The sequence below is a fragment of the Delphinus delphis genome, chromosome 11, assembly GCF_949987515.2.
Source record: "Delphinus delphis chromosome 11, mDelDel1.2, whole genome shotgun sequence".
Lineage (NCBI taxonomy): Eukaryota > Metazoa > Chordata > Mammalia > Artiodactyla > Delphinidae > Delphinus > Delphinus delphis.
Genome location: NC_082693.1, coordinates 94,261,949 through 94,278,757, shown reverse-complemented (window position 1 = coordinate 94,278,757; position 16,809 = coordinate 94,261,949). Strand labels below are relative to the sequence as shown.

The 16,809-nt window shown below is 39.8% G+C and overlaps 1 protein-coding gene across 1 annotated transcript in view; it reads left to right on the top strand.

Moving 5' to 3' along the window:
- MRTFA (myocardin related transcription factor A) overlaps positions 1-16,809 on the top strand; it is a 199,854-nt gene that overhangs the window by 19,407 nt on the left and 163,638 nt on the right. The window contains exon 2 of the mRNA XM_060025712.1: positions 12,062-12,123. The gene's annotated coding sequence lies outside the window, so the exon portion shown is untranslated. The remainder of the gene's footprint in view (positions 1-12,061; positions 12,124-16,809) is intronic.

Here is a 16,809-nt window from a genome sequence, read left to right as displayed (position 1 = left end):
CGCCTTCAGTCAATTACATTATCATCCCTTGGTATGATAATAGTTGTTCAGCTTTCCTTATCACCATGTTTACAAAGTAGATTCTTTCTGCTCATAAAGTTCCTTCTTTGATTTCTTTGTAACTTGGAGAAGTTTGTAATTAGTTTTCTGCTTGATGGCTTGATTACTTACTTGTTTTTGTCTTTCTGTGCTCTGAGATTATAAACCACATGAGGGCACGGACCATGTTTTATCTTTTTTTGTCTAGTACATGCTGGCACGTGGTAGGTTTTTAATATATATTTGTTGAATGAATGACAGTTTGATAATTTCTGCTATATAGGGAAATATAAAATACTTTAGTTCATAAAGGAACAGGCATTTTCCTTTTGATCTGACAGTCTCTAAGATGATAAAGGTCAGCATGGGAAAAAAGAAATGATTTGTTTCTCTGGGTTGAATCTTTCAGAATTAATTTAGACGGTGCCTGGGAACCTTTTCCCGATTGGCTAGAGTTCGATTAGATCTCCCTCTTGTTTGGTCTGTGACACTGTGTGCTTGCCTCTTTCATAAAACAGATTACTACTGGATTCTTTGAGGGAGAGAGAATTTAGTTTATTGTTGTATCCTCAGAACTCAGGTTGGTGCCTGGAACCTGCTAGATGTGCTTGATAAGTATTTGTTCAGTGAGAAATAAGTGTTAAATTTGAGATACATATTAAGAAACGAACAGTTTTTATTCTGGTAGATTATGGAGCTCATTGGTTCCAAGAATCACTTTGTTCTTTGTTTTTCAGGTTCACCAGATCATGACATAAGTTAAAAAAAAATTAAATCTTTATAATGGACTATTTCAAACACATGTAAAAGTAAAGAGACTAATAAAGTCAACCACCACCATGGACCTGTCACCAGTTTCAACAATTATCAACACATGACCAATCTTGTTTAATCTTGCTCCCCTCTTCCGCCTCAGTATTTTTTTTTTTTTTTGTGGTACGCGGGCCTCTCACTGTTGCGGCCTCGCCCGTTGCGGAGCACAGGCTCCGGATGCGCAGGCTCAGCAGCCATGGCTCACGGGCCTAGCCGCTCCGTGGCATGTGGGATCTTCCCGGACCGGGGCACGAACCCGTGTCCCCTGCATCGGCAGGCGGACTCTCAACCACTGCGCCACCAGGGAAGCCCCCGCCTCAGTATTTAAAAACAAATCCCAGACATTATATCATTTCATCTGTAAATACTTCAGAAGGGTATAATCAGTTTAAGAACTAGTTAACTTTTGGAAAAACCTGATAGAAAAATTCCATTTGCCTCCTTGAATCTAATTGTAGATGCCAGCTGGTGAAATTCCATGTGCTAAACCACTCCCAAGGCCTGACTCACTATTGACAGCATATACTCAATTGTAATTGCTGAGATAGCAGTAGTTTGCTGGAATATGTTATCGTGGTAAAGTATGTTTCTGTTGGATATAGAGAGATTACCAATAAGTGAAAACTCGTAAGTCAGAGAGAAGTTTTTTCCTTTAGACATGTGTAAAGACAGATGATACTTCTGACACTGTGCATTACAAGCCTTTGAGATTTCGTCTGGAAAATGAAGATGAAACATGGTTTGTGGATTAATAGAGTAATTTCCCATAGTACTTTGTGGCTGGATTCTTGAGAGTCACAATTGGTGGTACAATGAAAAGTAAGAGTGCTGGAAGACTCAGAACTAGAAAGACTCCTAAGCCTTGGGACGTGGAGGGGTTAGAACTTGGGCCAGCAGAAAAGACACGTGGCTTGGAAGTGGTTATGGTTAGATTTATTCTAGAAGTTAAAGTTGTAACTTAGATCTCTGTAAGTAGCCTAGGTGAAATAAAATTTCCTTTAGGACAGGAAGAGAAGGCACTGTTTTCTTTCAGCAAATATTTTAAAGGATTAAGTACTACCTTTTAAAAATTTGGAGGTTGGCATTGAGTGAATGGTTGGACTAGAACAGTGTTTTCCTGTCATTCCAAGTTTTTTTGGTGGAAAAGAGATGAAGGGGGGATGTAAATGATCATAACTGCGTTTAACTACTTTTCTTTAACCAACCATGTAAGAGAACAGGACTGATTCTAAGAGGCTACAAGTCCCAGCCCTGCAAGGACCACAACCTTGCTTTCTTCTTAGCCTGAAGCACTATATGAGTCTTCTGTATGTTAGATTGGTAGGAGGTGATCGTAAGTTAATTCTTGGCAATTTATTTTGAAAAGCTGCTCTTTTATTCTTGCCTTTGTTCTCCCATAACCCTTAGTTAATTCCTCTAGTAAAGTACTTAGCATACAATGCCTTGAATAGGGATTTTGTCAGAGTCATCTGTGTATCCTTAGCATCTAGCACATGGTCACTTGGAAAATATTTGTTGACACATGATGATCCCTTTCCAGCCCTGAGATGATGTGATTTTGCGACTTCTCCCATGGCCTTGACTCAGAATGTGAGTGTGGTACTAGTTCTGTGTAGGCTCCTCTCTTTATTGTTCTCTATAGATGCATTTGTTCTCAGGCTCTGGACCGTTCTCTTCTTTTGGGACCTTCCAGGGAACAGAAGGAGAGAAAAATTTGTGTTTAGAGCAAGAGGAGTATGTGAGACTGAAGATGATCGTGTTAGGATCACTGGAATCCTCCAGCTGCCATCAGGATGAAGAACTCAGTGTTGGCTGAAGAATTCAGATGCCAAGAGCTCATTGTATTTTATTATTATTATTTTCTTATTCCTCCTCACTTACTGTGATTTGACCCCCTACCTATAACTGTAGGGTGGAATGAATTTTAGTCCTGATTTTCAAGCTTTAAAGGATACAGTCAGTCATTGGGAATTAAACAGCATCAAACTATGAGTATTTTTTTTCGTGTATATTGTAACTGCTAAAATTAATTTGTTATAAAATGGTAGCATCTAGGCCAAACTAACCTATAGTTTATCTTCTGTTACAAGATAGTGAAATGGAAATGCTTTTAAAAACCATTATTTCATCAATCTGACCCAGTTTACCTGTTGGAAATGTTGGAAGGCCAACTATCTCAAACAACATACACAAAACTAATAGTGAACTATTCATTTTCTTCTCTCAACTTAATTTTTTCCACCCTCAGCTTTCCCTGTTTTATTTGACGACAGTCCTACTCTTTTAGTTGCTCTGATCAAAACTTTGGACTCTCATTTTTCTCTCATACCCCACATCCAGTCTGCCATGAAAACTTACTGGGCCCACCCTCAAAATATATCCAAAATCAGCCACCTCTCACCTTCTCTGCTGCTACCGCTGTGGTCCAAGCCACTGTCCTCTCTTGCCCGGATTATTGTAGTGCCTCCTAACTGACCTCCCAGCTTCTACCCTTTCCTTTGTTTTCAACACAGCAGCCTGAACCATTCATTTTATACCTAAGTCAGATCATGTCACTCTGTTCAGAAGCAGTGGCTCCAAGCCAAGGAATGTAGGCAGCCTCTAGAAACTGGAAAAGGCAAGGAAACAGATTCTCCCCAAGAGTTCCAGAAAACAATTCATCCCTACCAACACCTTGATTTTAGCCCATTGAGACCTGTGCCAGACTTCTGCCCTTCAGAACTGTAAGATAACAAATTTTTGTTTCTTTTAAGCCACTAAAAAAAAAAAAAAAAAAAAAAGCAGTGGCTCCCCTGCATTGGCCCCCCCCATTCCACTCGGAGTAGAGAATCCTGTGAGGCCTTACATTATCTGGTCTTCTAGTAACCTCTCTGACCTTACTTAACTATATCCCCCTTGCTCCCTCTGCTGCAGCCACACTATCTTTCTTGCCGTTCCTTGAACACGACAGTCCTGCTTCTGTCTTAGGGCCTTTGCATTGGCTGTTACCTCTTTCTGGAATGCTCTTCCTCTAGATATCTGCATGGCTGAATCTCTCAAGACTGTCGAATCTTTGCTTGTGTCGCTTTCTCAATGAGGCCTACTCTGATCATCTTATTTAAAGATTGCAAGTCCTCTTCCCCCAACACTTCTTATTCCCTTTTTTCTGATCTACTTTTTCTTTTTCTTCCCTAAAGCATTCATTACATTTTAAGATCTTTGTAGTTTACTATATTTATTATTTTATTATCTGTCTCTCCCTATTAGAATATAAGCTCCACGAGAGCAAGGATCTATATCTTTCTAAATCACTGATGTGTCTTTTGCAACTACAGTGCCTGGCACATAGTAGGCCATCACTAAATAAACGAATAATCACTAATAAATAAACGAATTGTGAGCTATTGAACTGTTTCTTTTACTCAGATCCGTGCTTTTGCAGTACCTAGAGCCGATACCAACAAAGCAGTTTATATGTTTGAATACACCACCAATAACAACTCTTCATGGTCATTCTGAAAGATAGGTGGTATTATCCATCTATTATTTTTTAGCGTCTCTGAGCCTCAGAGAAGCTAAGCAACTTATCCCTAGATCATATGGCTCATAAAGGTAGGAGCTGACATGCAAATCCAGATTTGACTCCAAAGCCTACATTCTCTGCTGCCATATTATATCTCCTTAAACCATTCATTCAACAAATATTTATCAAGTGCCTACCATGTTGTAGGCACTGCTGACAAAGCAATTTATTGCAGGATACTAACAAAAGTATTTTAAATTTTGTCATTTTTGTTCTTCTTGAGCACTGAGAAGTTTAATGTATTTATTTTATTTATCTGCAAGCTCTGCTTGAATGCAGGTAGAAATAAGCATGAAAATGCCTATGGTAAAACTTTGGTTATCCAGAGATCAACTTTGTGTCATTTTCAAGCATCCAAAAGAGTTCTGAATGCAAAACCAAGAAAAGGAAAAGCAAGTGCCTTAGATAGTCAAGAAAGAACTTTTGAGCATTGTTGACAATTCCTGAGAAGACTTGAAGTACCAAAAGTGCTGTGAGTAGTCAGTTCTTCCAGAAATTGAAGGAATGTGTTGATTAAACTGGCAGTGTCTGGTTATAAATAGATCAACATTTTTTGAGAAGAAAGCCAAAAAGCATAGGTGAAAGGATATTAAGATGTGCAGAGAAGGCAGAATGGAGTATGGTGGTAGTCATAGTGTGCAAGATTTGAAGTGACTAGTGCACTGAATGAGGGGTAGACTCTTGAGAACCATGATGAAGAGCCAGATGATAAGACACTTGTTGTGGGTGGAGATGGACCAGTGCCATAGGAACACCTTCAAATGCAAAATGTTTTGAAGCCGTAGACATAAGAATCCTCTCCTTTGAATGCAAATGAAAACCACAATGAGATACCACCACTTCACATCCATTAGGATGGCTATTACCAAAAAACTGCAAGGAGGAGAAACTGGAACCCTGTGTATCACTGGTGTAAAATGGTGCAGCCACTGTGGAAAACAGTTTTGTGGTTCCTCAAAAAGTTAAACACAGGGGGCCCTCCTTGGTGGCGCAGTGGTTAGGAATCCGCTTGCCAGTGCAGGGGACATGGGTTCGATCCCTGGTCCGGGAATATCCCACATGCCACACAGCAACTAAGCCTGTACGCCACAGCGACTGAGCTTGCACTCCAGAGCCTGCATGCAACAACTACTGAAGCCCGTGTGCCTAGAGCCCATGCTCCGCAACAAGAGAAGCCATCGCAGTGAGAAACCTGCGCACCGCAAAGAAGAGTAGCCCCCGCTCGCCGCAACTAGAGAAAGCCCGCGTGCAGCAACGAAGACCCAGTGCAGCCAAAAATAAATAAATAAATTTATTATTTTTTTTAAAGTTAAGCACAGAACTGCCATAGGTACAGCAGTTCTACTTCTAAGCAAATATCCAAAATAATTGAAAGAAGGGACCTAAACAGATACTTGTATACCAACATTCACGGCAACATTGTTCATAATAGTTAAAAGATGGAAACAACCTAAATGTCCCTCCACTGATGAATGGATAAACAAAATGTGTTATGTACGTACGATAGGATATTAATCTGCCTTAAAAAAGAAGGAAATTCTGAAACAATCTACAACATGGGAACCTTGAAGACATTATGCTAAGTGAAAGAAGCCAGGCACAAAAGGACAAAAATTGTATGATTCCACTCATATGAAGTACCTTGAATAGGTAAATTCATAAAGACAGAAAGTAGAATAGTGTTACTGGGGGCTAGAGGGAGGGGAAATGGGGAGTTACTGTCTAATGAGTACAGAGTTCCTGTTTGGGATGATGAAAAAGTTTTGGAGGTGGATAGTTGTGATGGTTCCACAACATTGTGAATATATTTAATGCCACTGAATTTTACAGTTAAAAATGGTTAGAATGGTAAATCTTATGTCATGTATATTTTACCACACCTATACACAAAAGAACCCTCTCCTCATGTGCATGCATGTGAGTGGGAGTGTGTACGGGGAGGGCACAAATGTGCCATGCCACACTGAAGGCTGGTCCCTCCCGCTCAGACGGTCCATTTCAGTGATGGTGGAGATGTGCTCTCTCCGGTAGTGTGATAACCAGCCAAGTCATTCAGCTGCAGCCACATTTGTAAGCACAGGAGAGCGATTCAGTCATTAAGAAAATGTTAACTTACAAGAAACTTGAAATCCTTTCTGGAAAGAAGTACTAGGGGACTGGGTGGGAAAGAGACCTACTTTTCACTATATGCTCATTGTACTGTTAGGTTTTTTTAAACCATAGTTACGTATTACCTATTTTGAAAAATTAAAATAATTTATGGGAAAAAAGCAAGGAATAATAAAAGAATTATTGATTTTATTCTGTTTAAGAAAATAGGAATGTACATGTTTATTTAAGACTTGCTGCGGAGGTGTCTGAGTCAGCTTTGAGGTCTAAACATAATTAGAACACTGATAGACGGACTCCTTTGTGAATCCACTCATAATAGGGGCTTTGCTGCGGTTTACTCTCCACCAATACCACCTTACAGTATTAGGAGAGCCACATAAGAGGACAGATGTTCAAACACCTGGATTTTGCTTTGCAGTTTCAAAACGTGATAGCTATATGTGCCCATCCGGAGCTACATCTGAGTCTTAAGACACAGTGAAATAGGAGATGCTTCCATTGCTTGTTATGGGGTGACGGCAGGGGAAGGTGAAACTGGGAGCTTTGATAGACTTGGAAACTCTTCTTATGAGTGGAGGGTTTGAGATTTTAGTTTTTTATTTGTAAAGTATTGTCTGTGTTCTAGTGCCTTACCAAGCATATGTTAGGTTGAATGCTGAATGCTGCAGCTGGGTTGACCGGCCGGGTCTTACTTATTCCCTCCTTCCCTCCCTCTATAATATATATGTATATATAGTACCTACGGTATTGCTTCCTTTTTCCACTTGTCACCTTAATTAATTGTTATATTAACTGTAATTTTTGTATCCAAGTTAAATTGATAGTAGGAAAGGAAGGGCTTTTGGTGCATGTGAAAGGCAGCAGGTTTCTAGTCTCTTCTAGAGGAGGTTATAGACACACTCTGGGAATGCAGCGGTCTTTCTCGACTCCCCTTTTGAGACTCTAGTAACTCCAGCCAGTACCGGCACTTCGAGGGGGCTGCATGGACCGACATTTCTGACTCCCTTACTTATTCCAGGAGGCCCACTCCACTTAATACTTATCTTTGGAAGTGGAAGAAAGAGCAAATAGAGGAATCAGGCAAAATGAGGTTAAGATATTTTTTTTAGGTGTTCAGTTTGAGGAGATATGTAACCATACCTTTTAGAGGCTGATTGCTTAAAAACCACAGTTCATTTATTTAATTGGGAATTGTTTTTCTCCTCCTTTTTTGATATCACAGTCAAACCTTTATATTGATTTTTCTTTCCTCTTTCCTTCTTTTCCTTTTTTTCCCTTCCATTTTATTTTTTTGTTACTTTCCTTTTATTTTTTGCATCTCTTCCCTGCAAATTAAAATGAGACAGTAGAATTCGTTTAGAAGAAATATTTGTTTGAAAGAAGACCCTGAATTCTATGAAATTGCTTTTTTAATATTTTCTAATTTCTCTTTTGATTTTTATCATTTATTTTTAAAATAAATTTATTTATTTTATTTATTTTTGGCTGCGTTGTGTCTTTGTTGCTGTGCGCAGACTTTGTCTAGTTGTGGTGAGCGGGGGCTACTCTTCCTTGTGGTGTGCAGACTTCTCATTGTGGTGGCTTCTCTTGTTGCCGAGCATAGGCTCTTAAGCGTGCACGCTTCAGTAGTTGTGGTTCATGGGCTCTAGAGTGCAGGCTCAGTAGTTGTGACGCATGCGCTTAGTTGCTCCACGGCATGTGGGATCTTCCCAGACCAGGGCTCGAACCGGTGTCCCCTGCATTGGCAGGCGGATTCCTATCCACTGTGCCACCAGGGAAGCCCTATCATTTATTTATTTATTTATTTGCATCGGGTCTTAGTTGTGGCAGGTGGGCTCCTTAGTTGCAGCAGGCGGGCTCCTTAGTTGTGGCATATGGGCCCCTTAGTTGCGGCAGGGGGCTCCTTAGTTGCGGCAGGCGGGCTCCTTAGTTGTGGCATGCAAACTCTTAGTTGCAGCATACATGTGGGATTTAGTTCCCTGACCAGGGATTGGACCCGGGCCCCCTGCATTGGGAGCTCTGAGTCTTAACCACTGTGCCTCCAGGGAAGTCCTGAAATTGCTTTTTTGTGTGAGTGTGTGGGAAGTTTATATTTCAGAAGGTAAGGATAATGTCATCTTAGATTGTAAAAATTATTCCCATACCCTTAGGGATGTAAGAAAAACCTTTTAAAGCTAAACTTCTAGCAAAGATTCTACAGGTTATTGAGCCAAAAGCATTGAAAATAACTGCTATAGTCTTCTACTGCCTAAGTTTTTTTTTTTTTTTTTTTCTTTTTCCTCTGTATGCGGGCCTCTCGCTGTTGTGGCCTCTCCCATTGTGGAGCATAGGCTCCGGACGCGCAGGCTCAGCGGCCATGGCTCACAGGCCCAGCCGCTCCGCGGCATGTGGGATCTTCCAGGGCCGGGGCATGAACCTGTGTCCCCTGCATCGGCAGGCGGACTCTCAACCACTGCGCCACCAGGGAAGCCCAACTGCCTAAGTTTTTAAGGGTCAGCATTTCCAGATCTTCAGGGCACACATCTAATTATTAAATTCTTCTCAGGGAATGAATGCAGGTATTTAAACTTTTCTTCTGTTGTAATTTCCAAAACATTTTGTCTTAATAAAACAGTGTGTTTAGTAATATGTAGTAGAATAAATAAATCGGACTGGTAATCAGATTCTGGTCCCAGTCTTCCTGTTATCAAGTCATTGAACCCCTTCTGCTCTGGTTCCGTAACTGAAATTGAAGGGACTGGATGTGTGAGCTTCTGAGGTTTATTTATAAAAATTTAGTCATTCCAGGTTTTATTAGCATTTTTCTAAAGCTGATAAAGTAAAAGATTAAAAAAACTTTGCTAATAATACTGTTCATATAAAAAATATAATTTATTTCAATATAAAGTAAGTTAGACTTCGATTCTGAAGGGGCTTAGTCAGTGGATGACTAAAACAGCCTTTTTATGAGATGATCTGATGTAGAAATCAGTTTCAAAATACATTCTCTGACACCTTGGAACTAAAACCCCAGGATCTCATTTTAGGTGAGATTAATAATTGTAAGAAATCTGTCATTAGCTTATATCTTATTTCTATTCAGATATTTAAAAATAGTAACTCATCACTATTTAGTTGACTTTTTCTGTTATGGCTTTCATTGAAATACTGTTGCTTTAGTCATTCTCCCTAAGTTCCTTTTCCTGAGAATAAAGGATTGAGTTCATACCTTTGCATAACAATCTAGAGAGTATTTTAAGCTTGGCATGTTCAAACCTGGCAGACTCGATTAATATTGGACAAACTAGCACATTAGAACACTTTTTTTAAGTTCCAAGCCACAAATTGTGCTTTCAGTGAACACGGACATGTATAAAATTAATACTTAAGCCTTGAATAGCATAGACATTCAAAAGGCCGGTTGCTGTGGGTGACTGATTTTCAGCGAGGCTCCTGCTTGCCCTGCACATTTCTTCCTCTGCTTTAAGCAGTGACAAGAGCAGAGTTAAGAGAAGGTCTGGGGCTTCCCTGGTGGCGCAGTGGTTGAGAGTCCGCCTGCCGATGCAGGGGACACGGGTTCGTGCCTCGGTCCGGGAAGATCCCACATGCCGCGGAGCGGCTAGGCTCGTGAGCCACGGCCGCTGAGCCTGCTGAGCCTGCGCGTCCGGAGCCTGTGCTCCGCAGCGGGAGAAGCCACAACAGTGAGAGGCCCGCGTACCGCCAAAAAAAAAAAAAAAAAAGAGGAGGTCTGGTCCTTCGGTGCTCTGCTACCTTTTGTTTTCGGTAAAGAAAATGGCTGCTGTTTTCCTTTTTAAACTCTTACCATATGGAATGTTTCTATAAATAAACCTTGGATTTATGATTGGACTTCTAAATTTGTAACCTCTACCGCCTGTGACTAAAGCCAGTATAAATACCTATTTAAACATACACACTGCCTACAAAGTTGTGGCATCCGTTCACTGAGAAAGTTCACCAGCCATAATATCTAAATATTCAATTCAGTTAATTTCTCCTGTGTCTGTTGACATGGATGAGGACCTCATTTTGTCATCAAGCAAAAGCTAGTCAGCTGGTAGTGTTTGGTGAATCCACTTTGACTTTTTTGTGCATGAATTGTTGGTGTAGTTATGTAGCAGACATATTCATGAAGATGTAAAAGTGCATTAGATTTTTGACAAACTGAATTGTTTAAGTGTACTAAATGGGCTCACTTTTTAGAAGAATCCTATCGTTATTCATTTTGTAAATTTGAGTCAGTCGGGCCTTCAGTCAACAAGTGCATATAATGGGCACCTATTACATGCCAGACACTGTGCTAGGTCTTGGAGTATATAGAGTTGTAGAAAAGATGTTACCTGTTCAGACAAGTAAGAGAAAAAAAAAGGAAACCTGGGGACAGTAGAATGTTTTATCATTGTAATGGAAAAATGGACAAATGCCATGTAGGTGTGGCAGAGAGGCCAGTAGATTAACTCTGGAGAATTGGAAGAGGTTATAGATAAATGTTTCATTTGCATCTTAAACAATATTATTTACAATAATGGCTATATCTTATTGAGTGCCTACTGTATACTAGGACTAGTTAATGTTACCCACCAGGGAAAAGGTGGGGAAAACATTCAAGGCAGTAGGAGAAACAAAGGAGCTATCAAAGATTGTGTATCCTAGAATGAAGAAGTCTGGTGTGGCTAGCGGGGATGGGGAGGGAGGTCAGCGGCCAAGGCAAAGGGTAGTCAGACTGGATGGGATCAGATTATGAAGGACCTCAGATAGAGTCTGTCTGTCCCCGCCACCATGTTTTTGTTCTCGTTTCCTTTCCTGAAGAACCTTTCTCCTCTCTTTGCCAATTTTATTATTTTTTTTAAAGGTCCAGCTTTAAGGCACCTCTTCTGTAAAGCTTTCTTTTCCTTTTCCCAAAGGTTATTCATTTTTTTACTGAATGATTGCACAAAGAGAGTGTACCTCATAATAGGGCATTCCATTTCTTGAACATTTCTTGGATTTAGTCTGATCTCCCCAACTAGTTTCTCAACTCCTAAAGGGCAGAGAATAAATCATGATTAGCATCTACTATAGTGCTCAGCCCACCATGGGGACTTAAGAAATGTATAATGAGTGGATGAATATGGAACATATATAGATATCAACCATTGAGACAGCCCAGCCACCGTGGTTGAGATTGCCTACATTTATTTAAGAGGCATTTCTTAACACAAGTAAGAGCAATTTTCAGAGGTATAGGCCAGTTGTCATTTGGATATAAAATGAGTTAATAAGAGTATCTCATAGGGTTGTTGTGAGGATTAAATTAGTTAGTACATTTAAGCACTTAGGACAGTGCCTAGCATATAGTAAGTATTCAATCAGTGTTACCTGTTATTTAACTCCACATATCTGGGCTTTTTTGCCAGTGACACTCAGCTACTGTTGTGGTCGTGGAGAGGATAGAAAGCAGATAAGAAACAGCTTCTTACCGTTGAAACCAAATATGCTGTAGGAACTGGAAGAACTGCTTATATTGCATGAACTTTTATTTTTCTGTTTGTGTTTTAGTGATCGAAGGGTATGGTTGGCATGGAATTGAATTTCATCTGTCTGTGGGAATTGTAAACAAGGTAGGTCCCAGGTTTATTTATTCTTTCCTGCCTCCCTTCTAAGGTGTTTGTTAGTATTTTCAGTTCTACTGAAATAGAATTGATCAGATTTGATTATTGTTTAGGGAAACACTCAGCATGGCCCTATGATGGTCTGTCACCATGGTTTATCTAGTGTTGTGGACTACATCTAGTGTCTTGTCTGAGGGTATTGAATGCCAAGAAACAGCACAACCGATTTAAAATTTTGGTGGTCATAGAACAGAACCATGAATTCACACACATGCACATACACACCATGACCCACTCCTTAGAGGGCAGAAGTTCTTGTATTGGAGCCATTATGTAAACCAGCTTGGGGTAGTGGGAGGTGACAGGCTAGCTGATTCTTCTGGTCACTAAAATTCAGTAGCTTATGTGAATGGTAGACTAGATGCAATCAAAGGGCTTATCTTGACAGTAACCAGACCATCACTGACAACTATAAATTTTGTTACTGATGACAGAATCTGTCCATCTGTAACCACTAGAGTTTGTTTTGACACAGCATGCTTGTGTTCCTATCTTAAGCTCCAGAGTCTGAACAAAAGTACACCAGATATGACTTTGGCTCATGTATCTCTCTTGTATCAGATGCCCGCAGAAAAGAGCTATAGACGGCAGCCTCACACAGCTCTGCAAACCTATTTTTGGCAGAACATTTCCTGTCAAAGTAGGGACTAGTGCTGTTTCATGTAGTTTTAGTTTCCCATAATCTTAGGTATGTGGAGACCCCATTGCTCATTGGTGCAGGAAACTTGGATCATTTGGAGAGTGAAATTGGTAGCCAAAAAAAACCAATGGCAGTACTCCCCAAAATCCTCCAACCAAGAATCCTATGAACTTGAGCATGGGGTTCTCTGGGTTGATGACAATCTTTGGACTCTTGCTGCACCTGCACTTAGAATAGAATAGCTTCTTGAGACTGGCTTCCAGTCACAAAGAACAGGAACTGCTAATATATTGCTATGGGGAAAAACAGTTGAGCCACTTCCTATAGCAGAAGGAACATGGTCCTTGGAACTGACACTGCTGCCTAGGAAGGGAGGTAGAGAGAGTAAAGATTAACTTTTGCAAATCAGTGCCTTCATCATCATCTGGTGGCCTGAATTTTCAGAGTCTGATCTAGGTGTTCAGTGAGGAAATTATCTTTTTTCTATTTTCCTGCTATATATTGGGGTATAATGAGCAGGAACTGTTTTATGGAAATACTCTAAGAATTAATGAAAAGGAAAGAAAGGAACTAACATTTATTGAATGCCTAGTAAAGGTTTGGCATGGTACCATAAACTTTAAAGTTCATTGATATTACAATTTTTCAAGTCTAGATGGATAATATCGTGAATATCACTATCTTGAACTATTTTGACTTTTAATATAGCCACTTAGAGGAGATAGAATTATATATTAATACATGCTATTTCATTTGTATCTGCTAGAGCATTCTTTTATGGAAGAAGAAAGAAAATACCTACATGACTTTTGAGTTTTTTTGTTTTTATTTTCTGGGCTTGCTACTGATTTAGCCAAAGTCAGAGAGGAGACTAGCAGGTCTGAAATTAGAGACACCTGTGCTGTTTTGGAAGCTGAGACTCTTGATCCAGGGTTCGCTGAAGTTGGTGCAGGGGAGGTCAGAGTAGGTTAATATTTTCATAGCTCAAAGCAAATGTGAATTGTGGTTGTTTATAGGTGCATTTTTGCTTGATCTTTGTTTGTAGTTACAAATGGGGTAAACAAAATACAGTACTGCTGTTTTGGGAAACTTCTGCAAAAGTCCCTGAACCAATGCAAATTAAACTTCTTCAAAAATAACAAAAAATTCCCCATGTGGATATTTTGACTGAGGGAATTGACTGTTGCCATCAGGCTTGTAAAGAAATTAACATACATTTTAAAAAACAATTATATATTTGATTTTCTGCTTTTAAATTTCTTTAAATTCTTCTCATAGGAGGTACCATCTCTGTATCTCAGGCACATGCAATAATGTGAGATCAGAATAAATTGTTACTCTCTTCCAGGGGATAGGAAATTAAGTCAAAGTGTTCCTTCTCCTTATTCCCCATTTAAGGGTTCCAAATCCATTGTCTTTCTACTCTTAAGATAGTAAGATTTTGTGGTCCTAGCCAGGTTTGTAGAGAGTTACCCAGAGACACAATACTGTCCTTTATTTGGCTGAAATGAAAACATTAATATTTCTTAATCTATGAAAAATTTCCTTTTTATTTTCTTGTCTGTCGAATGAATTACTGTACTTTTCCTCTTGGCTACTTCCTTTAGTCAGAAAAACTCTTAATAATATAATTTTCCCTCCTTGCTTTAGCGAACAAATACCACTTAAAAAAAGAAAACAACTTTATTGAGGCATAATTCATATACTGCAAAATTTGCCTTTTTGAGGTGTATGACTCAGTGATTTTTATCAGATTTGTAGAGTTGTGTAATCATTATCACATGGCAGTGTTACTTTTCCAGCATCCCCAAAAGATCTCTTGTAAACACCGTTTTTTTAACTTCCTCTAAAGTCATCCACAAATTTTGTTGTTGTGCGTCAGATTTAATCTCCTTTCTATAAAGTTTCCTAGCATTCTATCGCATGTCTTCTTCCCCCTTTTATTATTTTTTATTAGAAAAAAATTTTTTAGCGTCTTTATTGGAGTATAATTGCTTTACAATGGTGAGTTAGTCCCCCTTTTATTTTTATATTAGTTTCTTATTGCACATCAAGCATATCATCCTTTTGTCATTTTAAGTCCATTCTCTCACCTCTTTTAAAACAGTGTAATCTTATTTAAAAAGAAGGGCTTTAATTTTTATTCAGAGTTATTCCCCCCACCCCCCGCACAAAAACCTTAGGTCTCTCAGTAAAAGCTCTTGCATTATTCTTGGTTTCCTGTTCACCTCACTTGTTATTTATTTATTTTTAAAAGAAATCATGTATCTGGTTATTTCTCTTTGTATATATAGATTAGATATTTGCCAGTTTGGAGAATTCTGCTTGGTACAGGAGTGTTCAGATGCTTAGTAGATAAAATAAGGTAAATGAATATTCTGGTACTCCTGAGCTTTTAAAAATTTTATCAGTGTATTGGTTATCTGCAGTTGACCCTTGAACAACATGGGTTTGAACTGCATAGCTTCACTTATACGCAGATTTTTTTCAATAAATACGTATACTGGGACTTCCCTGGTGGCGCAATGGTTAAGAATCTGCCTGCCAATGCAGGGGACACAGGTTCGATCCCTGGTCCGGGAAGACACCACATGCCATGGAGCAGCTAAGCCCGTGCGCCACAACTGCTGAGCCTGTGTGCCACAACTACTGAAGCCCGCGCACCTAGAGCCCATGCTCCGCAACAAGAGAAGCCACTGCCATGAGAAGCCCGCACACCACAACGAAGAGTAACCCCCTCTCTGCAACTAGAGAAAGCCTGCGTGCAGCAATGAAGACCCAACGCAGCCAAAAATAAATTAAGTAAATAAATAAATAAAATACGTATGCTACTGCACCATCTGTGGTTGGTTGAATCCTCGGATGTGGGACCACAGGTAAAGAGGGCTGACTATGGGACTTGAACATCCGCAGATTTTGGTATCTGTGGCAGGTTCTGGAACCAATTCCTTGTGAATACTGAGGGATGACTGTATTTCAACATAATAAATTATCCTAAAACTCAGTTTCAACAGCTTGAAACAACAATAAATGTTATTGTACACAGTTTCTGTGGCTCAAGAATCTGGGAGCATTTTAAGTAAGTGATTCTGGCTCATGAGGTTGCACTCATAATGTCTGCTGGGGCTGTGGTCATCTGAAGGCTTGACTGGGGCCAGTGGATCCACTTCCAAGGTGGCTCACTCACATGGCTGTTGGCAGGAGGCCTCAGTTCCTTAACAGATGGACTTCTCCAGAGGACTGCTTGAGTTTCGTCACAGCATGGCAGCTGGCTTCCCTCTAGAGCGACTAAGCTGAGAGAGTAAGGAGGAAGCCACAGTACCTTTTATGATTTCATGTCAGAAGTCACGTATTGTCACTTCTGTTACATTCTGTTCATTAGAAGAGAGTCACCAAGTACAGCCCACACTCAAGGGAGGGGGGTAGTAGTTTCCACCTTTTGCACGGAGGAGTATTAAAGAATTTGTGGGTATATTTTAAAGCTACCACACTTGGTATTTTAATGACTTTATTTTTTCCTATGGGAGTTCTGTAGCTGCTGCCTTTGTTTTCAGTAGAATTTAGTTTTTGTTTTATTGTTCATGTGTATATCTAGGTTATGTTTTAATTTCTTTTTGGTAATGGAAGCTTTAACATTTTAGTTAAAATGACTAAATAGGTTATAAATAGAACATAAATTTAGGGGATGAGAGTATATGGTGTAGTTTACTGGTAGGTTTTAAAATTGGGCAAATTTTCTGGTAACAGAGGCTTCTGTATTTCCCTTCTCAGACAGGTTGTGAAGGAGTAGGATCTATACTTGCTGTTGTCACTTCCACATCTCTTTCTACTTCTTAATCCACTGAGTTGTTCACTGCACATGGGTGCCAGCCTGAGGGTGTGTGTATGTGTGTGGGGGGGCTGAAGTCCACCCTGAGCCCTGCTTATCAATCTGTGTGCCCACCCAAAGAAGGCACCCTTTATGAATTTGCATTTAGGGACCCTGTGGTCTCACT